Consider the following 27,079-nt stretch of genomic DNA (forward strand, 5'->3'; position numbering starts at 1 on the left):
AATGCAAAATAAAAATGTGACACTCATACAAATCAGAATTCTGTTTATTTGTAAGGAAAAACAAAAGCATGGAATTTGCAGGTAGAAAAGTAGAACAAGAAAATAATATATTGAATGAGAAAACCCACCCTGAAAAACAAATGTCACATATTTCTCCCTCCTCTCTCAAGATTTAATTATTAATGTATAGTGTCCTGCCTGCATGTATACCTGCATGCCAGAAGAGGGCACCAGATCTCATTACAGATGGTCGTTAGCCATGATATTACTAGGAATTGAACTCAAAACCTCTGGAAGAGCAGCAGCTCTGAGCCATCTCTCAAGCCCCCAATGTTCTCTCTTATTTGTGGATCCTAGCTCTGAATCTTTAGATATGAGTCTAGAACCTGGAGTGCCTAGATACCAGGAAAGTAAGGGACCATGGAGCAGATGCTTTAGTGATGGGGAGATCAGACACAGACACAAGTGGTGTGAGGGGGGAATTGGGAACAACAGGGGAAGTAATACAAAGGGAGAGACGAAGGAGAGATAAATACCAAGGAAAAATTAATAGAAAACATATTCTTTATGCTTACTTAAAGATATATTTATACAGGCATATATATGTAATTTAAATGACATTATAACACGTGGGGTAATAATGCTCCCTCAAAAGCCCACAGACTAACAAGAACCCCAGTGATGAGTATAATGATCTGTCCTGTCCCTTTAAGACACAAGCCACGCCTACTCCCCTCCCCAGGCAAGCTGATCTTCAGCTTCCAGTCTGAATCCTCCCCTTTTCTGTCTCTCTCCCAGAGAGGTAGCTTTTGCTGTGGCTCTTCTCCTCCCCCCACTCCGTTTCTCTCTCTCTCTCTCTCTCTCTCTCTCTCTCTCTCTCTCTCTCTCTCGCTCACTCGCTCTGCTCTTCTCCCCTTTCCCTCCATAACCCACTAAATAAATATCCAACCTCACTCTGCATGGCTTGCCTATCCCCCCAGCCGTCTTTGGAGACCTGCAGCATGGTCTCGTGGCATGCCCATCTGTCTGTCTCTCCTCATAGGACTGGCTGTCCCATAGAGGTCTCTCACCCACCATGCAGCTCCCTGCATGGGACTGGCTGTTCTCGGGACCCACTGCCCACTGCCTGCCTCCACTTCGGGGACCTGTGGCGTGGTCTCATGGCCTGCTGCCCACTGCCGCCACTCATTTTACTTACAGCATTTTACTTAAACCATTATACTGCCAATTTCCTAAACCAGCATACTCTCAAACTGCATTCTAAATACTTCTCACCTCTCATGAAAGAAACTTCTTTTTGCATTAGATGGGGACTCCTACAGAAATCCACAACTGGCCAAAACACAGACAACAGACCGTGGTATACCCAGCTCTAATTGAAATTTCCTATTTTGTTTTCGGGATGATCCCCCAGCTCTAATTGATACATTTACAACACAACCCCTATCCCTAAGGTTCAGGGAACATCATGGAAGAAGAGGGGCAGAAGAGGACAAGGAAGTCTGCTGTGAGACAATGTCTTTTATATATGACATGAAAGCTGTAGACATGAAATCTCAACAATATAGATCTTCATACTGACAACACAGACAGGAGAAATGTACAAGGTCCCACGCACAGATAAAGAGCTACAGGCAATCAATGCTAAGAAATTAATGCCAAGAAAGGAAGAATCTCTCTGGGGACAAGTCCCAGTAGGTTATCCAGGCCCAAGTGGTTATCACTAGACACACATATACACACAGGAGCAATGTTAATGAACTCAACCGCATTTATATGCGTGTGTTAACACGGGAAAGGGATGGCAATGATGTAAATACCGGGCTCTGTATGAAATTCATTCTCCAAATGTTTTTAACTAAAAGATGACTGAACAACTTTTGGCAGCTAGAGAAGACTAATTACAAGGTAGTTTCCTTTGAACTCTTCTACCAAGTATAGAGAAAAGCAGATGGGCCATCAGCCCAGCAAAACCTAACCAGAATGAATAGATGGCTATGGGCCACAGGACATATGTTGGTAACTAAGAAACAGCTTCATTCATCTACATGGAATTTAGGACTAAGGCCAAACTAAAAAGAGGCTTTAACTTCAGAATTGATAAAGGAGGGTCAACTATTACGGGAGATTAATGAGACCAAATTTACTTTTTTTTTTTTTTTTTTTGGTTTTTCGAGACAGGGTTTCTCTGTGGCTTTGGAGCCTGTCCTGGAACTAGCTCTGTAGACCAGGCTGGTCTCGAACTCACAGAGATCCGCCTGCCTCTGCCTCCCGAGTGCTGGGATTAAAGGCGTGCGCCACCATCGCCCGGCTCCAAATTTACTTTTTACATGGAAATTTCATTCAACTAAACCAACATAATACAGAAATACAATTATCAAGTCTCTTGGGAAGGAGAGTAGATGGTGATGATAGAGTATGTGTCCTTCTAAATCAGCAGGAAACCCAGGGAGTAACTGGGCATAGAAAAACAAATCACAAGGTTCAAAGGAAAGAATTTCTAAAAGAGGTAATCTTGTAGCTCATTCCTGCAGGGCTGGCAAGGGTAAGACAAGCAGAGAAAGTGAGACAAGCAGAGGAGGGAAGGGGAGGGGAGGGAATGTGAGGATGGGGCAGAGGGAGGGAGGGAAAGGAAGGAAGAAAGGGAGAGGAGAGGAATAGGGAAAAGAAAGGAAGGAAAGGGGAGGGGAGGCAAGAGGGAATGGGAGGGGAGGGAATGTGAGGGTGGGGGAGGGAGGGAAGGGAAGGGAGTAGGGAAAGGAAAGGAAGGGGAATGAAGGGGATGGGAGGGGAGGCAGGGGAAGGGCCACAAAAGAAGAAATCATAAATCTTTTGTTCCACCCTCCATTAGCTAAAGGCTATAGACAGCGGTTTAAACGAACTTCAACCCTTGATCCCCTGGAAGCCCCAAATACCACCTCTTCTGAAGGTTCTTACCATTTATCTGCATTCCACTCTTACTTAACTCCCTCTGAATACTTTTGAGATACAGGCAGCTATTCTACCAATGCTCTGACTCCAAGTTAGTATTGTCTGTGTTCATGTGAACAACTCACCCAGCAACTTCACACAACTGCCTCAAACCTAATCCAAAAGGGTCTCAGGCTGAAAATACTAAACTTTGATGCTCTGCTGCTCTGATCAACACAATTTGATGTGGGATTCCCCTTCGTATGCTGTAATTACCATTGAAGAAACTGTCTTGGGCCTGTGCAGGGCAGAATAGAGGTAGGCAGGGAAAACTAAACTGGAATGCTGGGAGAAAGAAGGCAGAGTCAATATGTAGCTGCCAGAGGGGAAAGACGCAAGCTGCCAGCTGGAACCTTGCCAGTAGGCCATAAGCCTTGTGGTAAAATATAAAATAATAGAAATGGGTTAATTTAATATGTAAGAGTTGGTTAGAGGGGATGGACAGATGGCTTAGTGGTTAAGAGCACTGCCTGCTCTTTCAGAGGTCCTGAGTTCAATTCCCAGCAACCACATGGTGGCTCAAAACCATCTGTAATGAGATCTGGTGTTCTCTTCTGGCCTGCAGGCATATATGCAGACAGAACACTGTATACATAATAAATAAATATTAAAATAAATAAATTTTAAAAAAGAGTTGGCTAGAAATACTCTTAAGCTATTGGCCAAACAGTATTGTAAATAATATAGTTTCTGTGTGATTATTTCGGGAGTCTGGGCAGCCAGAAAATGAACAAGCGGCCTCCTACTACAATACCTATCTGCCATTGATCCTGAACCCTATCCCTCCTCTATTAATGATCTGACTTCCAGTCTTTCCTACATCTGTTCTCTCTCCTGTTCCATTTTCCCACCCCCTATAAGCCCTGGGATCTTGAACCATGAGTCACTATTCAAACCCCTCTTGTTCTGCCTTCTCTCCATTTCTCTGACTTTACACGTCTTAGGTTGCTTCCCACTGCTGTGATAAAACAGTATGACCAAAACCAACAGAGGAAAGTGTTTATCTGACCTAGGCTTCAGTCCATTACTGTGGGAAGCCACAACAGTAACTCAGACTGGGCAGGAGGCTGGAGACAGAAACTGAGGCAGAAGCCATGGAGAGGTACTGCTTACTGGGCTTGCTTTCCGTGGCTTGTTCAGTCTGCTTTCTTATACAGCCTAGGACCACCAGGCCAGGGACGGCACCACACACAGTGGGCTGGGCCCTCCATACCAATCATTAATCAGGAAACAAACTCACCTACAGACCAATCTGATGGAGGCGTTTTCTCAGTGAAGATTCCGTCTCAACAGATGACCCCAGCTTCTATCAAGCTGAGAAAACAACTAACCAGCACACACTGTGTGTGCCAAAGCCATCCACCCCTCATCCAGTTACCTGCATTTCCATCTAGAACTCCAGGGGATCGGACACTCTTCTAGCCTCTATGGGAACCCACATTCAAACATAATTTTTTTTAATTAATTAAAAATTCCTTAGCTGGTGTGGTGATGACACCAGGCAACCCTGAGCTACAGAATGACACCATCTTAAAATAAATACATACATAAATCTGCATAACAAGTCACTTTAAAGTCAAAGGGGGAGCTGGTGGAAGGCTCACTTGAAGACCCACACCCAGCACCACATAAAAGGTGGAGCGATGATGCACACCTGTAATCCAGACATTCTGGGAGTAGAGGCAGGAAGACCTGAAGTGCAAGGTCACCCTTGGCTACAGAAACTCAGGGCCAGCCTGGGGTACTTGAGAGACCCTGTCTCCAATTTCCAATACAGAAAGGGAAACCAAAATTGTAAGAAAACATTCCCTTTGGAGAAACAGTCTAAGACAGAAACAGGAGATTCACAGAAAGAATATAAGTGGTCTTTAACTCAAATATTCACCAATTTGGGCTGTTTGACTAGGATGCAGATAGATTAACCCAGTAATGTACTAGTTACCCATGGACAAAGAATGAGGAAGTAATTCTAATGACAATAAGGATGAGCCTTGAAAACATTGTGCTAAGTGAAAGAGACAGACATAAAAGCCAAAAATCAGATAAATCTTTTTAAATTAAATATCCATTATCTAATCCAGAGACAAAAAGCAGATTAGCGGTGCTGAGGCCTGGGAGCAAGCAGGGAGGCGGGAGAGTGTCTTTGACAAAAATATACTAGGACCAGGGCTGTGGTTGCACAGCTCCGTGAATATGCTAAACACGACCAGACTATAATTAGGAGAGGGTCAGGGCTGGGACGCAGTCGGTAGTCCAGCGCTCGCCTGGCCGTGCAAAGCCTTGAGTTGTATCGCCAGCACGTAAATCAATAAAAGAGGATTATTTGAATTATATCCTGAGGTATTTTTCTAAATAATGAATTCCTGCACATATGGATCTCAAGGATATACAGCTGAGTGAGAAAAGCAAAACAAGAATATTACAAATGCTATCATTTCTCTAAAAGAAGAGAAGCCAAACAAGATGGAACAGCCGTTCCAGCACTGGAGAGGCTGAGGCAGGAAGATTGTGAATATGAGGACAAAAATGAGATATAAATATATGAGCATCAATATGAATAGTGTGATAAATTCAAGTATATGTTAAAATCCTTGAGGTTATAATAACCAAATAACTCACCCCTTTAAGTTTTCTTTTTTCTTCAAGACAGGGTTTCTCTGTTTAATATAGCTCTGGCTGTCCTGAAACTCGCTTTGTAGACCAGGCTGGCCTCAGACTCACAGAGATCCACCTACCTCTGCCTCCCTAGTGTTGGGATTAAAGGCGTGCACCACCATCACTTGACATAACTCTCCTTTTTGTAAGATGAGGTGAGTCCCACATAGCCCAAGCTGAAATCCAACTCTCTTGTTACCCAAGAGAGCATTGACTTTCTAATCCTCAGGCTTCTACCTCCCAGCTGCTGAGACACCATACCTGGTTATGTCGTGCTAGGGAGTGAACCCTGGCCTTTATGTGTGTTACATATTCTTAGTAGGGTTTATATTGCTGTGATAAACACATGACCAAAAAGCAACTTGGGGAGAAAAAGGTTTATTTCCCCTTACAGCGTGGAGTCCATGGTCCAGGGAAGTGAGGACAGGAACTCAAGGCAGGAAACCTGGAGGCAGAGGCCATGGAGAAACACTGCTTACTGGCTTTCTGCTCGTGGCTTGCTCAGCCTGTTTCGTTACACTTTCCAGGACCGCCTGCCTAAAGGTGGCACTACCACATCTATCACCAATAAAGAAAACATCCAACAGACTTACACACAGGCCAATCCTATGGAGGCACTTTCTCTATTAAAACTCTTTCTTCCCCAATGCCCCAGCTTGTATCAAGTCAACACAAAACTAGCCTGCACTCTAGGCAAGTACTCGGTCAACTCAGCTACATCCACAGCTACCAGAATAATAATTTAAAATCAAGAGCATTCACTTTTATTTTTAACTGATCGCCTTAGGATGACGCTAAAGAACCAAATCGCTCTCCTAAGAACTGGTAAATCATGTCAAGAAAAGACATTTACTCTGCCTAGGTTATTCAAGCCTACCACAGTTAAGAAGTTCTTCGTACAGCAGTCAGTATTAAGTTGAAACAGAATGACACAGAAGATCACCGTTTGTCACCCTATTACCACTAATGAATTAAAGATATGACTTTAAATGTCTTTATTCTTGCTAAAGGATGCAACAGACTAACCTGAAGGAGTAGAGGAAGGCGTTAATACAAACTCACTCCTTCATGTTTCTTAGGGAAATTGTAAGAAATTGCTGAAGAAATGAGAAACTGATAAGAACTCAAGGTTCCTATTTGGCTGCAACTCTGGATGGGTCTGCTCTTCGGGAAGTGTTTATTAAAGTGAATCGGGTTCTTCACTCTCAGTAGTGAACTGTGAGAGGGCACTGGAGCCCCTGGAACTGGAGTTATAGACAAATCGTAAGCAACTGAGTGGGAACCACACCCAGGGGCTCTGCCGGAGCAGCAAGGCTGCTAACCACTGAGCCGTCTCTGCAGCCCTATACTACAAGCTGGATCATCTGTTTTAATAACAATACAGTCTCAACTTTCTTCTTAGGTAACTGCTATTAAATTTTTACAGTTTTTACACATTGAGTAGACTGTTTACAGTAGATTCAGGGATCTGAATAACTATCTGATTTTAACAAATAAGAAAGCTGGAGTTATATGACGTGCCAAAAGTCAAAACGCAGGGAGTGGTAGGACGGAGATGGCCTAATACCGCCTGGTCCCAGGCCCGACAGCTCATCACAAACCACCCAAGAAAGCAAACTAAATGTAAATGTCTGCCTTCTTCTCCCTACTGCACTAGCTGGGACGTTCTTTCGGCCTAATTCTCTTAAGTGAGAGCAGTAAATGAGAATGTGCCATTTTCCTAGATCTAATTGAAAAAGAAAACCGAAGTTCAAAAAAAATTCAAATAGAGGAAATTTATGATACTTACAATGTTTTTCAGGATTTGGGAAGGACAGCCAAGACTTCAGTATTAAATAAAAAGGAAATAACTACTCTGAAGCTGACTTCCATGACATATTTCTCAAGCTTAAAATAGCCTTGACCTTAGAACTGTCATATGAAAAGGCAGAAGAAATGAAGTCATCATATGTAAACTATTGTTTCACAGGAGCAGGCCTGGTAGACACAGCCTATGTTAAGGAACACTGACGATGCAGACCTGTTTCCCGCTTCCAACTGAATCTTCCTATAGGTCACATTTTAAGGCTATTAAAATTACTATATTCTCAAATCCACAGAGGCAGCTCCATCGGGCTCCCAGCTTATGCCCCTTCAAACCTGTGCTCCCCGTACTAAAAGCTGAAGGTGGAGGAAACTCTGCTCGCTGTCCCTCCACTGATGAGTGTCAACGAGCACGAGTACCTTGGCATCACCAGGAGACACAATGGCTGGCATAAGCCCATCCAGCCTCTGCTCTCCTGGAGCACACAGATCAGGAAGCCAGCAGTCAACTGCTTTCACACAGGCAGGTGCCAGAGGGGTGCCAGTGTCAACAGAACAGATAGCAAGGAAACTCGACCGAGTGGGAATGGGAAGGGCAGGCCACCAGAGAGAATGTTTCCCCAGGGAAGAGTGGGAACCGCACAAAAACGATTAAGACTGAGAATGGGGGGATGTACGGGTGAAAACTGCTCGGCTGTACGCACTGCAAGGTTTCAACAGAACAGCAAGAAGTATGTCCTAAATTATAGTTTAGATGACCTCATGCTTATAACTACCGCCATGTCAAGAAATAGAACATTATCAGAACCCAGAAGCCTTTGCAAGTTTCCCAAATCACTCCCTCTTCTCCTTCCCAAAGTACCCTCATGGCTACAAAACCCACCTGCCAGGTTTTGAAGTACGTATAAACCAAATCGTGTACTACACAAGGTGCTGGCTAGCCTCCGCCTGTCAACATAGCTTATGAAATCCATCCATGCCTTTGCGTGTAACTAGGGTTCTTGCATTCCCACTGCTGCAAGGAATTTCATCGTGTGCTTGTTTCTAGTCACTAGCTAGTGTGAATGGTATGCAATAACATTCTAGTATGTGATTTCTGTGGTGAGCATATTCACACGTCTCTTAGCTACATGCCTAGAAAGAGAATGGGTGGGTGAGAGAAAACGATTGTGCTGAAGTTCATAAGTAATGCCAACGGTTTTTCTAAGAAATTTCACCTACATAGCTGGGCGATGGTGGCGCACCCTTTAATCCCAGCACTCGGGAGGCAGAGGCAGGCGGATCTCTGTGAGTTCGAGACCAGCCTGGTCTACAGAGCTAGTTCCAGGACAGGCTCCAAAGCCACAGAGAAACCCTGTCTCGAAAAACCAAAAAATTTCACCTACATGTATTCCTACCATCTGCAGACAGCATCTTCTCTGCAGACAAGATGACCACTCAGTCTGGAGAACAACCAGAGTGCTGATGAAAACTGGCCAGCAGTCCTTGTCTAGCCTTGAGTCCTTACATGGATCCCATAGTTGCCTTCCAAAGTCCCAAAGCCACACAGTGTGTGAGCTATTAAAGCGACATCTGCCATTGCATTGCTTCTAGACCACAGGGAGCACCCATAGAAGCGGTATATCTTTCATGTCACCTACAGCCCAAGAACTTTCCAACAGTCATTCTCACAAGAAAAGAGAGCTTGCAGGCCAGGCGGTGGTGGTGCACACCTTTAATCCCAGCACTCGGGAGGCAGAGGCAGGAGGATCTCTGGGAGTTCGAGGCCAGCCTGGTCTACAAGAACTAGTTCCGGGACAGGCACCAAAGCTACAGAGAAACCCTGTCTCGAAAAACGAAAAAAAATTTCAATAGGCTGATGCNAAAAAAAAAAAAAAAAAAAAAAAAAAAAGAGAGAGCTTGCTCTTATGTTACTCATTTTATATGAGTAGGTAAGAGAACTAGAGTAGATTTCCTTTGCTTCAACTCACTTATCCTTTTTTACTTTGAATATGCTCAGCAATACTAACTAAACATCACACACACACACACACACACACACACACACGCTAACACACCAGGAAGAATGAGAAGAAAGAAGTTATGTGAAGAACATTTCCTTCTTTTCCTCTTAAAAAACACTTTAATGTATATTTGGGAGGGAGCGCACATGTGCATGCGTGCCACAGCACTTGTGTGGAGTTCACAGGATAACTTGGAGGTGGCTCTCTCCTGCCATGTGGGCTCTAGGGATCAAGTTCAGGTCATCAAATATGGCGGTAAGCACCCTTACCTGCTGAGCCATCTTTCTGATTCTGTTTCTCCCATGTCGTCACTGTTAGGGAACAGATCCTGGACAGGGGGACGTGCCGAGAAGTCTCACAGGCTCACTGAAGTGGGAAGGTACTTAATTACTTGAGCAAGAAAAGGGAGGCGAGATCTCAGGAGACAATGGGACTAACAGGCCTCAGAGAGAGTCAGCAAAGGCCAGTGTCTTAGCAGGCAACAGGGTGGGGTGGGAGGAAGGCAGAAGTTTAGGATTCAAGCACAAGAGTCAGGAAAAAGGAAGAAGTCCGCGTCTGGTAACAGGATCTCATCCTTCGGGTCTAGGGTCAGAAAATTTGTTAGCAAAACACACAAAGACAACCTCGAGTGTGCAGAGATAACGGGCATTCAGAAGGGTAAGGCTGCAGAGGTTCAAATGGGAATGTGTGCACGGCCACAGGGTAGTTATTAGGAATGGGCCAAGGCCCAGAGTGTGGAGCTGGGAGGACCCTAACTCCCTCCAGATGGACTGGGAGTGGAGGGAGAGGAAGATAACTGGACAAGTGTCTGGATGAAGAAAGCAAGTCCAAGGTTCAAGGAGAAAGGAGGGAATCAAAGAATCAAGCTGTCCACAACGTCACAACACAGTGACAAGGTTACCGCATATGTAAGCTACAGAAGAGTTCTGGAAAAGGACTCTACAGAGCCACCTCTTCCAGACCCCTACTCCACAGAGCTGTTGTTACCCCACTGCGGGTCTCAGACAACCCTCTATCCCAGCCTTCTGGGGCTATATCACCAGGCAGGGTCAGCCTTGCCACCTTCTTTTGACCTCGAGGACCTCGGTGTCATTAACAATCTCAGTGCCAAAAAAAAATAATAATAATAATAATAAATTAAAAAAAAGAAACGATCTCAGCGCCTCATGCTTAGCCTTCCCCAGCCCAAGTTCTACCCAGACAACGTCAGGGTTCATATGGTAACACCACTCCCTCACAGTTCCTTCCCTTTAATTATGTGGCCTGTAGCCCAGTTCTACCCACACAGGTCCCACTGCACAGCCACACTCAGGATGTCACCAAGCAAAATGTCTACAATTTCAGACCATGTGTGCGTATGTATTTGTGTACATATGTATACAATATATATACATATATATTCTCATTAATAATAACCAGTATGGACAAATGTAGCTAGCATCAGGTAATAACCTAAGGAGTATTCAGTAGGTACTAGGCATCACTCATGTGCTGGACAAATATCAGTTTATTCATCTTCATAGTATTCCTCTGACGTAGATGACGTTTGTCTGTTTGTTTGTTTTCTGTCTGAACTAAAATCTAGGGCATAGACGGGCTAAGTAATTTGCCCAAGGTCCCACAAGTACAAAGTGGTAAAACTGGGATTTAAGAACAAGTGGTATGTAACCAAAACGTACACCATTTCACTTCACTCCACTCCGCCGTGAAGCCAGCAGCCAGGTGGAGAAGCAACTTAGACCTGCGCATCCCACCTCACCCCCAGTGCACTGTGCACATGCAGCATCTATGGCACAGGCTGGTTTGCCTGTTGCTGAGCTTCTGTGACTGAGTAGCCGACTTCTGTGACACACGTGCCATTACCAGTACTGTGTGGTCGCACCTTTTAGGGCACTGTACATCTCAAGCACGCAGCCATCTGTTCCCTTTACATGATGCTTACCGGTCCTTACCTCACCTGCTCCCCAGACTCCTGTTACGTCTGTCACTTCTATCAGACTCACCCATCTCCTGCTCTTTCATCTGCCATCTCCACAGTTAGCTAACAGACATTCCATTAATTGCAAACCTCTAGCTTTAAATCCAACTAGGCAAAGAGAACACAAGGATGGCCAAGCCCTGCTGAAGAAAGACATCGCACAAGCTTGTGGAACGGCAGCTCAGTGCACAATCTCCCACAACAGGGCTTCAGCTCCCTCTCCTCAGATCCCCATGCACACACCAGCACACTGATCAGGAAACATTCCCAAGATCCTTGTCCCTCCAAACGAGCTCTGGAAAGCAATTCCTTCAGTCCTCAGCCCAGAAACTGTATCTCTGAGTTACTCCTAGTTTTCCTATTTGGCGAAGCTGTGGGAAGCTCAGAGCCAAACGTGTGACCCAGCCCCAGGCAAGCATGCATGTCCCTGTGGCTGCATTTCCACATACTGCCCTGGCTCCTGGCCTAACTCATCGGTCCACCTCTGTGCTCTCTTGGCCCTGCTCCCCTTCTCTGTCTCTCTACATCGTCTTGAAGTTGCTTCAAATTCTTTCTGAAACCAAGGAGGGCAGGGCAGTTCCACACTGAGGACCTCGCCCCTCTGCTGCCCTCCACATTCTGACAGCAGTGAGTCAGGCTGGACGTCCAGCGTTTACACTTGTCACCACAGGTGGATGAGTGTCTGTGCGCTGTGCAAACAAGCTTCTTGAGCAACAGCCCCTAAATACTTACCAGTTTATTTCCAACGGCCGTAATGAACGCCACAGAACTCTGCCCCTGTTCTTCCAGAACATCAGGTGGCGTTCTCAAGTTAGATGTGCTATAATACCAACAAATACCAAAATCTATTCAAAAGAGCTTAGAACAGGCAACCCAAAACTTTTAAACCTATACTCCTATACAATAAACAACTATAAACCAAATACATTCTGCAATGTGTATTTTATATACCTGCTGGTTGAAAAGATAAGCAAGGAATGTCATTTGGGAGGCAGAGGCTGGAGGACCAAGCAGAGGGCGGCCTGGGCTACAAAGTAAGAGCCTGCTTTAAAGAAGAAAAAAAAAGACAAGCTTCAGAGGAATTGCTAAAACAAATGAATATATGGCTACATTCCAGTCATTTGGGCATGTAGCTCAGTTGGTAGATCGTTCACCTAGCATGCATGAAGCCTTGGGTTGAACCTCTAGCACCTTACAAGCCAGGTGCCGTGGACGGTGGCACACGCCTGTCATGCTAGCACTGGGGAGATAGAGACAAGAGGATCAGAAGTTCAAGGCCATCCTCAGTGACACACTGAGTTTGAGGGCAGCCTAGGCTAGATGAAGACCCAGTAAAAGGAAAAGAGAACTCCATACCATTCAATTCAGAGAGAAATCACTGTGTAAACTTTTAAAAGGAAGAGAAAAAATCGTATTAAAGGATGCCATAATCCCACCTGGAATTCCAGGGGTCAGGGAAGTCAAACCAAGATGGCATCCAGTCACATCTGCTTGGGTATGCTCTAAAACCACCACAGAAGGCTAGTAAGGACAGGAAGTGGAACCTGGGCGATCCAGGCTCTATCCTTTTCCTCTCCCTGACCTTTTTCCCATTATAAAATCTGTGTCGATCAGGAAGCTTCCAGCCGTAAGTAAAGAAAATTAGACTCAAAGCATTATGGGTTGAAGTGAATCTAACGATAATGCAAAGTCTAGCATTAGATACCAGGACTTCTGGCAAGGTCCAGAGAGACTCCCACTCCGACTGCAATTCTCTAAGTTCTTCTCTATCAGTTGCTGTGCCCTCATTGCCAAGGGTGGTACAGGATCAGAGGCATTCCATATGTATAAAACCAGCCTGCTTTAGGCCTAGATTACATATCTACCACTGAGCAAAAAGCAAGAACATGGAGAATGTGAGGACTTACAAGAGCTGTGAGAAACTATCCCACCCAAACTGCACAAGGTCTGTTCATGGGAAAAGGTTAGCTACCAACGAGCGTAGCAGAGACTAACTGCCCCTTCAAACCCAGTTCTTCCTTTTCCTGGGTACTAGGCAAAATTGTACTTCCCAACTTTTGGTGATGCAAGGTGTGGCTGTGACCAAGAAAACATGAACAAACATAGATCCCTTCCAGACCCAACACTGGGAAACCTCTCTCCTAGGATCCTCCATTCTGTGAGCGTTCATGAAGATAGGTGTGAAGTGCTCCTGAGACCCATGTGTTGAAGCTGAGTGAATCACTATTAGAAGAAGCCACAACTTCTGCATCCACTTAAAAAGAGGACCCCATAGATCAAGAACATCTCTTTTAAATTTGAGGGCAATGATAAACTTCTACGGAAGTTTCGTCTTTTGTGTTTTGTCTATCACAACAGATGGCCCAGACTACCACGTAAGGAAATTAAGACCCATAAGACTGGACAGCTTGCTCCAAATTACAGTTAGCAGATTCATTAGAGCACGTCACACAGTGATACTGCCACTGGGATGTAAAACCAACAGGCAGTAACTATGAAAGCACTTAATAAAATGAGAAGCAATGACCTCATGAGACTAAGACAGAGAAGTCACAAGGTCATGACCTGCCAGGACTACACAGTAAGACCATGGGCACTTTCGTGAAGCTCTTCTCAAAATGAAATGGAGGGCTGAGGACACAGTGCCTGCCAGGGGTGAGGAAGAGACAGGGAGAGGGCAGAAGGAAGCAAAGAGGGAGGGAAAGAGAATAATATCTTGCAGGAGGGTTAAGGTCCTCCTAAGAAAGAAGGTCAAATTGGGACACACACTCCTTTTGTGTCAAATCCAGATGAAGTTCTCCCTTGTGTTATTACCCAGTCTTCTCTTAGTTAAGAAACTAAATGGAAAGTTCTTCCAGCAATGCAGCATGCAAACTGCCTCAGAGTCATTATAAAGAATAACAGTCTTGCCTGGCGCTGGTAACACACGCCTTTAATCCCAGCACTCGGGAGGCAGGTAGATCTCTGTGAGTTCGAGGCCAGCCTGGTCTACAGGAGCGAGTTCCAGGACAGGCTCCAAAGCTACAAAGAAACCCTGCCTTGAAAAACTAAAAAGAATAAAGGTCTTTACATGGGAAGGTGGGATTAGTTCTTACACAGACAAGCACTGGGACGCCTGCACTCCAATACCAAGCAACACTGGCCTCTCTGGATAGCATCCTTTCTTCCTCTGGGGCGTGTCCCATTCCAGTTGCCTACTTTCCAGAACACTGCTGCCAACCATGGAGGCTACCTACTGGCCCCAGAAAGTAGGTGTACCAGGCAGGCCCATCTTGTTTCCTCCCTGGGAATTTTCAAACTCGGATTAAAGAAAGGGTGTTCTGTTACTAAAGCTATAAGAGGGGGTTAGATGGCATCGTTGCCTGTTGAATAGCACAGGGCAACCCTACAGAACAAAAGATAACTTACCAGACGCCAGCAAACTCATATCCTCACCTTCGTTCAGTTACCTTAGCCAGCCTATGGTGGCCTACAAATTCCCTTTCTGGCCTCAGCTAGCATTCAAAATAAAAAAATAAAAAAATCCTGACCAATTTACTGTTGGCCCTCCCTATATCTGTAGGCTCTTAGTTTGCAGATTGAAAGGACCACAGACATAGGACAAGTGGGAAATGAGCCTGCACTAAACACGTGCAGACCTCTCTCATCATTACTCCCTAGCCAAGTAACAACTATTTGCACAGCGCTTACGTTGTGCTAGACAGAAGTCATCTAAGAATGACCTCACGTGTATGAGGGGATACACCCACAAGAGCTGCTATCTAAGGTCTTAGAACCAATGCAGTTCATAATGAGAGGTGACTGTGATCCAGAAACAGGCTCAAAATGAGGCCAAAAAATGTCCGTGATATCTCACAAAGCTCTAAAATAAACAAATGAAAAATACAGACATAGCAAAGTGCAGCCGTGACATAATGAGAGCTGAACGCAGCCCCTGGCCCACAGCTACCGTTTGTTATAATATTTGGTCTTCTGTCCTCTAACAGCCCTGGAGAAGCTCCAGGAAAATAAAGGCAAAGGCAGAAAGTTGGACATGGCAACAAAGACCTATAATCCCAGCCCTAGGAAGCTGAGGTGGGAGATCTAAATTAAAGACCAGCCTGGGAGAAGAGTGTGTGTCCCAATTTGGTACCATTAAAAATAAAAATGAAGGTATAGGAAATGCTTTGCGTTATTCATAACAAGCCCCTTTCACCTGAATTTATGTCAGCGAGCTGATTATGAAAGCCCCTAGATAACTGTAAGGGGAGGAACTATAGCTCACAAAGATTTACAGGATTTTTGTCCAACCTACAGCTAAATACACCAAAGCCAGAACTCAAGCCTAAGTCTCCAACGCCACTTCATCTGCCTTCTTCGACCATACAGTAACAACGGTATGTTCCGATTTCTCAATATGCAGTGCAGAATCAGGGGTTGGGGAGAGGCAAACCTGTCCACCTCTGAGTTTGTTACGTTATTCATCGTCACACTGCTTCAGGAGGGGAAAAGACCTAGGACAGTACTCAGTATATTAGGGGAAAATGTATGTTGAATGAGCAAGAAGATAATAAGGAATTTATTCACTATGTGAAAGTTTACAAAACCAGAGGTGAAGTTAGAACACAATGAAGATTATGTTAATATGTTTTTCATTAGACTGTACCAAAATGCTTCAAAATTTGACCTAACAGAACTGATTTTTAAATTAAGAGAGATTCAAACTTCTAAGACTAAATCCAAGAGAAGGACTACAGACGTGAGAAGACTCATGATAAGGAGGACACACATGGCAGCACCAGTAATGGAAGTGACACTCTGGGGGGAACTTAATGGTACGGGAAACAGTTGCAACTTATCGTTAAGTTTTAAAGTGAAGACATAAAGCCATAATGCATAAGCCATAAAGCATAAGCATTTACTACAATTTTACATTTAGGTCTGGTGATACAGCTCAGGGGTGGTATGCTTAAAGCCTTCCTAGCACCAATACAACATTATCGTCATCAAAAATGTCTATGCACACATAGGAAAAATGATATTACTAAGATGAATATTATCTGTAATATATGCACACAAATAAATGTAAAAATAAATAAATATAGGGCTGGAGAGATGGCTCAGAGGTTAAGAGCACCAACTGCTCTTCCAGAGGTCCTGAGTTCAATTCCCAGCAACCACAGGGTGGCTCACAACCATCTGTAATGAGGTCTGGTGCCCTCTTCTGGCGTGCGGGCATACATGGAGGCTGAACACTGTGTACATAATAAATAAATAAATATTTTTAATAAATAAATAAATGTAAAATAAACAATGTAAAAATAAATAAATGTAAAAAAAAAAGCTCCACATAGAAAAGGAGCTGAGGTAAGGAAACATCATTCATGAATTCTAATCAGCATTATTTTAGATAATAGCTATCAGTTCCTTCTTAAAAAAAGGAAAAAGGCATAGATGAACAGCTGATGAAGAACATTCATACGGTGCCAAGTGCCACTGTGACAAAATGCTTGAAATAAACAACTCATGAGGTGGAAAGATTTATTTTGGCTATGGCTTGAAAGGTTTCCATTCATAGCCAGTTGGCACTACTGCCTTTGGGTTAGCGAGAAGGCAGTAAGTACATCATGGTGGCAGAGAAAGAGCAAACTGTTCACCTATTGGAAGCCAAGAGGCAAAAAGAGAATAGAAAAAGGGTTGAGGGTCCAATATCTCTTTCAAGGGCCTGTCCTTCATGCCTTACCTTTCTCCTCCTAAGCCCTTGTCTCCTGATGGTCCCATCACTTTCCAACAGCACCAGAGACCAATGACCAAGTCTTTAACACATCTGTCTTTAGGGACAGTCATCCAGACTGTAACAGGAGCAAGGCTCAAGCAGGGGAGATAGCAGTCATCCAGACCCATTCAACCCGAGCATCTGTAATAGCAGTCCAATCAAACTTTGTCTTCTGATACAATTCATCAATCACCAACAATATAGTCTAGACACAATATTTAACTTGAGTTTATTTTAGATACAACTTCTGATTTATAAAAAGAAAATGCAGAAGTATGGGACTAAAAAGACGACTCGGTGGTTGGCAACTATGGGGATCTGAATTCAGCACCCACGCTAAGCTAGAGATGATCTCACATGTGCCTGTAACCCCAGCACTGTAGGGCTAGGGATAGGATTGCTGGGACTTATTGGTTGCCAGTCTAGCTAAAAAAACACAAGCCCAGGTTCAGGGAGAGACCTTTCCTTGATGGAATAACTCAGAAGGTGGTCAGAGAAGACCTGACACCCTCCTCTGGCTTCGGCTCACACACACACACACACACATGTACATATACTACACATTCTAAAAGAAGCATCACAGAAGACAGAATGAGAGCTAAATGATAGCTCAGGGAAGCAAGTCTGGGCATGACTGGTGGGGTCTCCTTAAGAAGAGAACCTGTATGCTCCAGATTAAAGAAGTGAAGGACCACAAGACGATACAACGCAGGACATTCACAACATTATAAAAGACACTAGTAAGCTATAATGCAGGCAGTAAATATTATTTTTATAAATTAATGAAATGAAAATGTGCAGATTAGATGAAAAAGCTACACAGCAAAATTATACGTATTTATTTAAAGGCGGTACCTTTAAAAATTAAGGTGAGTTACCATACAATCCATCAATTCTATTTATGGGTGTACACCCAAGAACTGAAAGTAAGGGCTCAAGTAGATATTCATATCAACATTATTCAAATTGCCAAAAGATAGAGGCAATCAGAGTGTTCATCAATGGGTAAATAAACAATGTGATATACAATAGAATATCATTCGACCTTAAGAAGGAAGTAATTTCTGATTATACTATAAGAGAAATGAGCTTTGAGTACATTATGCTAAGTGAAATAAGCCCCAAGAAGACAAAAATCTGCATCTGGAATAGTCAAATTAATAGAGACAGAAAGTAAAGCGGAGTTTTTCAGGGCAGAGAGGAGACGTAGCAAGTACTGTTTGGGATGCCTGGCATTTCGGTTTTACAGGATGGAGACGTCTCAGAGCTGGCCGTGTCAATGGCTGCACAGCTCTGCGAATGGACCTGACACTGGGGAAAACTGGACACCTAAAGCTGTTAAAATCATAAATTTGTTCATCATCATTTTTAATTATGTGTGTATCTGTGGGAGCAGGGGTGCAGATGTACAAGAAGGCCAGAGTCCCCTAGGAATCAGATCCTCTAGAATTGGAGTTACAGGTGGTTGTGAGCCTCCCTGGGCTGGGTTCTAGGAACAGACCTGGGTGCTCTACACAAGCAGTATGTGCTCTTAATCACCGAGACATCTCTCCAGCCCGTAATTAGCTTTTAAATATAAGCAGAGTGTAGCTCAGTGGCAGAGTACTTGCCTAGAACGCACAAGGCCCTAGGTCCCATCTCTAGCATAAATGAACTACAGTTATGTGCTATATGATCCAATTTCAATGAAAAATGAATATACATACTAATACGTTGCAGCAAATAATTTTAAGACAGTGAAAACTACACTATAGCATTTGCTTCTTTTCTATAATGCAGAAGCATTGCTTCCATAATAAAAGAGAACACAGAGCCTATAATCTAGTGCTCGGGTGCAGTTAAAGCGATTTTGCGATTTAAATGATCCCTGTTATTTTGTATATTTTTCAGGTTCCCTGCAATAAACAGAACTTAAATGAGAAAAAGCAGAAGTGCACTTTTATAGAATGAACAAATAAACAAGAGCCAAGAATGGCTTTTATGGAAAACAAGAGCTTGCCTGAGCTCTCTCTGCACTGGCATCTACCCTATGCTGCTACAGAGAACCTGCTTCTGTAACCGGTCATCACCAAGCTGGACAAGCCATTCTATCTATTTTAATATCTGCTTCTTTCCGCCATAAACAAGGGAAACAAAATCCTCCATTATACTTCACGGGGGCTTGGAGAACATTAAATGGGGTGCAGAAAGGCACCGGCAAACCATAGAATACTGTACAGATTGTGGCATGTTATCACAGTCCCTCCAGGCTGGTAAACCCCAACCTGAGTCACCCCAACTTCCTTTCCCTTCATTCCCCAAATCCAGTCTGTCCTGAGCCTATCAGATTTTCCTTTGCTCATTCCCTCCCAAACCACTGTACAAATGTTAGTTATACCTGATTCTATCTTAGGCCTGGAACACAACAGAACCTGGACGGTGCCCACCACTGTAACTTCTGCCTGAAACAATCTTTGTGTTGTTTATCACTGAACTGGATATGAACTGGAAATGAAAAAGCCTTCGGAGCTCTATGAGGTCTGTTAAATAGACTTCAAACTCCTATCCTGATTTTCAGGCTGGCCCCCTTGTATCGTCTATGCAGTATCCAGGAGTTCCTCAAACACTCTCAGATTTTTAAATGGTTGACGACTCAATGGATCTAAAAATGCCTAAAACTCTTACTTCACTGTGCTTATATTTACATTTCCCAAATAACACTGAAACCCCTTTGTAGATTTGTTAGCAATTTAGTCTCCTCCTTTTTTTCTTTTTTGATTAGGAAGGAGGGAGGGAGGGAGGGAGGGAGGGAGGGAGGGAGGGAGGGAGGGGAGAAAAGGAAGAGAGATGTTGAGGGGGATTCATCTGCTTCTGTAGCTCAGTGGGTAAAAGTTCTTGCTGCCAAGTTTGACTACCTGAGTTTAGTCCCCAGGATTAATTTGGTGGAAAGACATCAATGCCCATAAACTGTCCTCTGACCTTGACATGCACGCTACGGTGTGAACAAACACACACACAAAACAAGTTTTAAAATGTGTAAAAAAGAAAGGGGTCTGTCCTAGCATTCACAGAGTCCTGGGTTTGCTCACCAGACTGACGGAAGGGGAAATGAACATGGTCAATCCTCATATGCTATACAGAAACACTTAAAGACACTTAAGTGTCTCACCATAAGGCAGGTATCTAGTTTCCTTTGGTTTTTGCTTTTATCTGCATGTGTGAGAGGAGTTGCTGGAGACTGAACCCAGGCCCTGCCACATGCTAGACAATTGCTTTACCACTGAACCATGGAGCCACATCCCAGCCCTCTCTAGCTGACAGAATGCAAGACCAGGACTTGACAATTATATTACCAATCTGTCACCTCTCTAGCTTCTCCTCCTATATTCTGTCCATGGTACCTCACTGTGGAGCAGTTGTCAACTCCACACACCTAAGGACAGCACGGGGGATGCTCTGGGCTGTCCGTTAGCGGTGAGAAGGGAGCTGAAGCAGTCATGCAGGATGGATAGAGTGAACACAGACGAGCTCAAGACACTGCTCCCAAGCCAGACAGAGGAAAAGTCCTGGCGAGTCCTGTGTCTCTGACTCCTCTGAAGTCATACCAAAGTTAAGGGAAATTCGCAACATCCTTCCTGTCCGTGTGGATGGGCAGACTACATTTCATGCTGTGGCTGAGGAGCAGCAGCATAAAACTTGTCAAAACAGCGCTCTAACATGATATTCCTCCGCTTCCTAGCACACAGAGCAGAACAAAAGGAGAGCAGGAGGAGGGCACCCAGAAACATTGCTCAGCTTAAACATGGCCAAAGCTGGAGACAAAAGTTTACTAATAACCGACAGATTAATCACTGGCTCAAGGGTATTTTGGCTTTTTGTTAAGACACGTGCAACACACCCTAACCATTTTCGCTAACTTTAAAGGAGAGGAGATAGACTTGGCGAATGTGAGTACAAAGCCCTCCCAGACTAAAGCCGGGCTTGTTTATCAAATGCTTTAGAGTGTGCCCAGCACACGGGAGCTGCCATGAAACTAGGACATGGTCCTTGTCCTCAAGCAGCCTACACTCCAGAAGGCAGAGGCCTCAAGAAGCAACTCTAGGCCTCTAAAGTGCAAGCCCTGCCAGGGCTCAAGAAAGCTTTTGGTTGGACCTTGAGTAACTCTGGGAGGATTGAGGAGGGGTAAGGTTCCTAGAATTCACCAGCTGGTTTTAGACGGCAAAGAGTTCAGACTAGAGAAAGGAGAGTTAATTACGTGGATAACCGGGACAGGACTGAACTAGCTGTAACTTCCACAAACACAGGAACTTAAAGCAGGGCCATAACCAATTTCCTCAATGAGTGAAGACCTAACAACATCAAAGAAATACAAATTCAGAGCTGGGAGGTGGTGGCTCACGCCTTAAATCCCTGCACTTGGGAGGCAGAGGCAGGTGGATCTCTGTGAGTTCAAGGCCAGCCTGGTCTACGTGGGCTAGTCCTACAGAGAAACCCTGTCCCAACAACAACTTAATTAATTAATTTAATTAATTAAAAAGAAATACAAATTCAGGACACCCCATTAAAACTCAGGTGACTAGGCTGGAGACATGGCTTGGTGCTTATGAGCACTGGCTGCTCTTTCAAAGGATCCAGTTCAGTTCCTAGCACCCATATCTGTGGTTCACAACTCCAAGTAACTCTAGTTCCAGGGGATCCGTTCTTCTGGCCTCCCTGAGCACTGCATGAGTATGGTGCACAGACATACACTCAGGCACATTAAATAAATAAATGAGGGGGCTGGAGAGATGGCTCAGTGGTTAAGAGCATTGGCTGCTCTTCCAGAGGACCTGTGTTCAATTCCCAGCACCCACGTGGCAGCTCACAACTGTTCTGGAACTCTAGTTCCAGGGGATCCGTTCTTCTGGCCTCCCTGAGCACTGCATGAGTATGGTGCACAGACATACACTCAGGCACATTAAATAAATAAATGAGGGGGCTGGAGAGATGGCTCAGTGGTTAAGAGCATTGGCTGCTCTTCCAGAGGACCTGTGTTCAATTCCCAGCACCCACGTGGCAGCTCACAACTGTTCTGGAACTCTAGTTCCAGGGGATCTGGCACCTTCACACCAATGCAAACAAATAGACAAAAGCCCAGGTGACTTAATTCATTTATAGCCTAGTGCAGAGATCCTCAACCTCCCCAATGATGCGACCCTTAATACAGCTCCTCATGTTGTCTTGACCCTCAACCATAAACTATTTTGTTGCTACTTCATAACTGTAATTTTGCTGCTGTTATGAGTCGTAGTGTAAATATCCATGTTTTCCAATGGTCTTAGGTGAGCCCTGTGAAAGCCCAGCCCCCAGACCCAAAAGCTGAGAACCACTGGCCTAATGGAAGGCCAGTCCACGGGAGGGGGATGAAACAGGCAGATAAGAGAGCAACAGTCTAGAGGGTAAGAGCCAGGAATAATGTGTTCTGACCCCAGCTTGATGATGTGGCCCTGGGTGAGTCTCAAACCACCTGTGCCTTATCTGCAAGAGAAAATGACATCACCACCCTACAAGGTTGTGAAGACTCAGGAGATACCATCTGCAACACATCTAGTACAAGCATAAGGCTTACAGAGTAGAGAGCATCCAAGAAACACCAAGAGCTGCTGATAGAGGCAGTCTGCACTCCGTGAACATGCCCACTGGCCCGTATTATCCCCCAGCGGAGAAACACCAGCCTTGGCCTGGGCCAGGCTCGGAGCAGGCCCGAGCCTCACTTCTCCCTCTGCTCTTTAATTCTACTTTCTGTTTTAACTTTCTGAAATCTGTCCTAAAGCATTTTAGGTTATCCTGAGACCTCAGCCTCCCATCATGAAACTCGCCCTGTTTAAGAACTCAATCTAAACGGGCAAGCCATATAAGGAGAACCAGTGTCCTCAAACCACTTCAGATGGAGCATAAATGCCTGAAGGGACCATGGGCCCTTCAGAAACTTCACTTCAGAATGGAAAAGATCAAGGTTGACCCAGAGCAGGTGATGGAATTCTGAGATATCATTCTTAAGATTCACAGTTGAATTTATGGTGGTAATGACAGTGAGTATTGGGTTTATATATACACGCATTACAGTTGCTTGGAGAGGTAAATATATATTTTAGAGTAAGGGTTGTTCCCTGATCTTAATTTTCATGTGTTTGTGTTTTCCTAAATTAAAGCAATCTGTCTTCATGTGTTATCTGATGTTGTTACTCTGCCAAGTTATGGAGTGTCTCTCTCTGAGAGTGGGAAATATTTTTGAAATATTATGATATAGGTGGTTATCAATGCAAAGAATTTCACATATCTAGCAAGAGCTCAAAAAAATTTTTTAAATTCTTCGTAGCGAAGCCTGGCAAAAGACTCTATACATGGAAAGCCGTGAACACAATAGTGTGCAGCTCACCGTCCTGCTCTCCTGAGATACACTACCACATCACAGTAGGAGCACACATACACGACCACATCACAGTAGGAGCACACATACACGACCACATCACAGTAGGGGCACACATACACGACCACATCATAGTAGGAGCACACATACACAGTAGGAGCACACATACACAGTAGGAGCACACATACACGACCACATCACTGTAGGAGCAGAGTTAGAGCGCGTTTGCTCACCTACACCTGCAGAGGGAAACTGTCGGTAAATCTCAGTGGAAAAACAAAACCACCTGACGCACACCAAGAGAAAATTGCTTAATTTAACAAGCAAAGATGCGATTGTTTTTTTTTTTATAAATTAACACCAGGCAACCAGTCTTATCCTAATATAGCTAATAATAATTATTCTAGAGCTCAAGGGTCAGTTTATTGTGGTTGACAAAAATGGTTGGTTTGTCCAGTTCTTTGGAGAAAGGAAGTTGGTCGGAGGAAGCATGGAGGAAGACTGGGAAGAGGGGGAGGAAGACAGTGAAAGGTTGGAGCAAAGCAAAAGGAGGAGGAGAGAATTAGAGGAGCAAGGGGGGGAACAGCACCTGGAGCCTCTGTGGGCCCTGAGGGACCAGCACGTGGTCACAAGTCCTGCTGTGGACTGCCCACGAACTTTACAAAAAAGCCTACATGAAGCAGAAGCGGAGGCGCACGCCTTTATCCCAGCACTCAGTAGGCAGAGGCAGGAGGATCTCTGTGAGTTCGAGGCCAGTCTAGGACAGCCAGAGCTATGTAGTGAGATCTAGTCTCACAAAACAAACAAACAAAAAACCCACAAACAACAAAGCTCACTAGGATGAATATATCTTATCCCCTGGGTACAGTTCTCTGGGGAGCAACACCCAGGGGCTCCCACAAAAGCAGTCTGAGCTTCACAGCCTCCACTCTAGCTAAAACCCCTGTCTGTTTCTCCTTTATAGGAAGGAGAGATTTTGCACTTCCTACAGTCTGTTTCACACAATTCAGCTACAGTTTATGAAGGGCCTACTGTGTGCCAGGCCTAAGGGAGACCGTAAAAGTAGATATGACTGCCCACCTCACAGAGCTGATGGGGAGGGCTGAGAGCCGAGGGCACCAGCCACCAGTGGTCCGTTGGGTGTTTGAAACGCACAAATGTCCCAAGGGTACCTCAAGTCCCCACTGAAGGAAAGGGAAACAGATTCAATCTGAAAACTGACAAGACAATATTGAAATGTTACAGCTGACGCGCACACTGGTTAAGAATAAAAGTGTTGAGTGTTCAAGCTGAACGCGGCATTCATGATCTGTGACCACACTGGCTCTAGAACTCCCGGATAAACAAACAGCCTGAGTATTTTCAGTGATACTCAAGGAGGTTCACACACTCTCCTCCAATGCATTGCAGATCTTAAAGTGCCTCTGCAACCATTAAGAACTAACCCACATTGGCTGAGTCCTTCTGTTAGGTATGTTTCTTGTTCTTTGACTACTATAATCTCACAGCAGGAATCAGAGCCTCTTGTGGCTTGCCTAAGACAGAACCTTAAGAAAGGGGCTGAGTATCAAAGAGGTCTAGGAAATGCAACTCTAAACACCCTTTGGAAGATCACAGATATCTTAAGTAGTTGACTCTGACAAGTCCTGCATACAAAAACAAAACAAAAAGAAAAAAAAAAAACAAACCTGGCTCAAGCAAGTTTTAGGGGCATGCACATATAGTGTAACAGGAAGGTGGGAAGCTGAAGCAGCAGGACCCCAAAGTTCCAGGGCACTGTGGGTACCACACCAAAACACTGTCAGAAAGAGAAAAGAGAACGCAGGGATAGAAGTGGGGGAAGGAAGGGGGAACTCTGCTGAACTTTCTGAGTCAGTGTTCCTCAAACTGACGATCACAGAACCCTTTCTTTGTGTGATACTTGCTAACTGTCCACAGACTGCCGCACGGAATTACGTTCAATCTGAAATGTATTTAATCAGTCTTGGGGCAACTCTGGGGAACTAGTTACTGTATGCTGTAGGAATATAAAACTTTCTCCACTGAATTCCTTGTTTAAATTGAAATATACCCCGAATCCTCAGTTTAAAGAATGAACGCAGGCATGAGCGCATGCAAGTGTGCAAGTTTGTGCCCATGGGCCCGTATGCCTGCATGCGGAGGCCAGAGGGCCACCTCTATGGTTGTCTGTGAAGCCAGCCCACTGAGTGGCTGGGCCACCGGGGACAGCAAGCTCAGGGGATCTGCCTGTCTCCACCCCACTCCAGCCGCAGCACCAGGTTAAGGTGAATGCTCAGCTTCTGTGTGGGTGCTGGGGATCTGAACCCAGGTTTTCCTTCTTACCTGACAGGCCCTCAGCCATCTAAGCTAAGTCCAAGCTCCCTGCTCCAAGAATTCTTTTTTAATGAACTAGAATGAGCTCTTATGATATTAACAAATTACGTGTAATTTGATCTTGCTAAAGCTTTTCCTCTCTAACATGTATTTTTTCAATTTCCAGAGTACAGTTAAATCTGAATTTTAAGAGAAAAATGCTGAGCTGAAGACAAGCTGTGATTACTTCTCCTCTATTACCTGATATGCCTAAGCTAGCTATCTGTCTCTGAGATGTGGTAGAAGGGACCACTTAGGAATAAAGCATGGGAGGAGCTTTCCTTTCTATTGGTGATGTTACTGTAATTTGTAATTCGTCTCCTCCTCTGTATGTGTTAATTTTTAAGCCTATCTTAAGTGTTTTATAGACAAAACTGCAGCAACGGAAGTATTGTTGAGTAAACAATAAAAAATAAACCCAACAGTTATTTGGCACCTATTATATTCATCCCGTGGGGCTAGCCACTGTAAGGATGAACGCACTGTCTAGGCCTTAACACAGGCAAAGGTCTGTGGGCACAGAGTAATAGGCACAGGAACTCTAAAACCCAGAAACCAGAGGAAGGCAGGAGAGTAAGTTGCTACCCCGGAGAGGTTCACAAGATGCCTAATAGAAATTTTAAGACCACCAGGCCACCACAAAAAATGACCTGTATGAAGTAAGGTGTCTCACTGAAAGGATGACTTTGAAATTTAATATTGGTCAATGAAAAAAAAAAAAAACAATGTTAGATTTGGGTCCAAACTACGACAGTTAAGGCTTCCCACGTTCTACTTCATCTGTAGTGTCTAGTTTGTCAGTCTGTTGGGCTTAATAGATAAGTTTCTCATCAAAAGCAGTTTGTTCTACAGCCTAAACTCTTAACTGTCACGGGTTTCTTTAAAGAAACCACAGCAGAAAGAACTTAACTTTGAATGATCGCACAAGGCTGAATTTTCACTCAGAGTTCTGGTAGGGCGGGGCAATCACTCACTCCAGCACGAAAAGCTGGACATGGTCTTCCCTTTCATATAGAAGTAGAACCATGATGATAGCTGGATATTAAAGACGGCTACGCAGATCAACTGCATCCTTCAAATTTGGGAGGTTCCGTAGAACTTAGTAAGCAAATTAATTTAAAAACTTGCTAGTAACGAGGGGGTCTACGGTCAAA

General features: G+C 44.3%; 1 protein-coding gene across 2 annotated transcripts in view; it reads right to left on the minus strand.

The window, feature by feature from the left end:
- Positions 1–27,079, minus strand: part of Pde8a (phosphodiesterase 8A) — a 121,182-nt gene that overhangs the window by 66,633 nt on the left and 27,470 nt on the right. The gene's annotated exons all lie outside the window — the stretch shown is intronic.

This window comes from Alexandromys fortis, unplaced genomic scaffold (genome assembly GCF_014885135.2).
Source record: "Alexandromys fortis isolate MF-2015 unplaced genomic scaffold, M_Fortis_MF-2015_v1.1 scaffold_86, whole genome shotgun sequence".
NCBI lineage: Eukaryota > Metazoa > Chordata > Mammalia > Rodentia > Cricetidae > Alexandromys > Alexandromys fortis.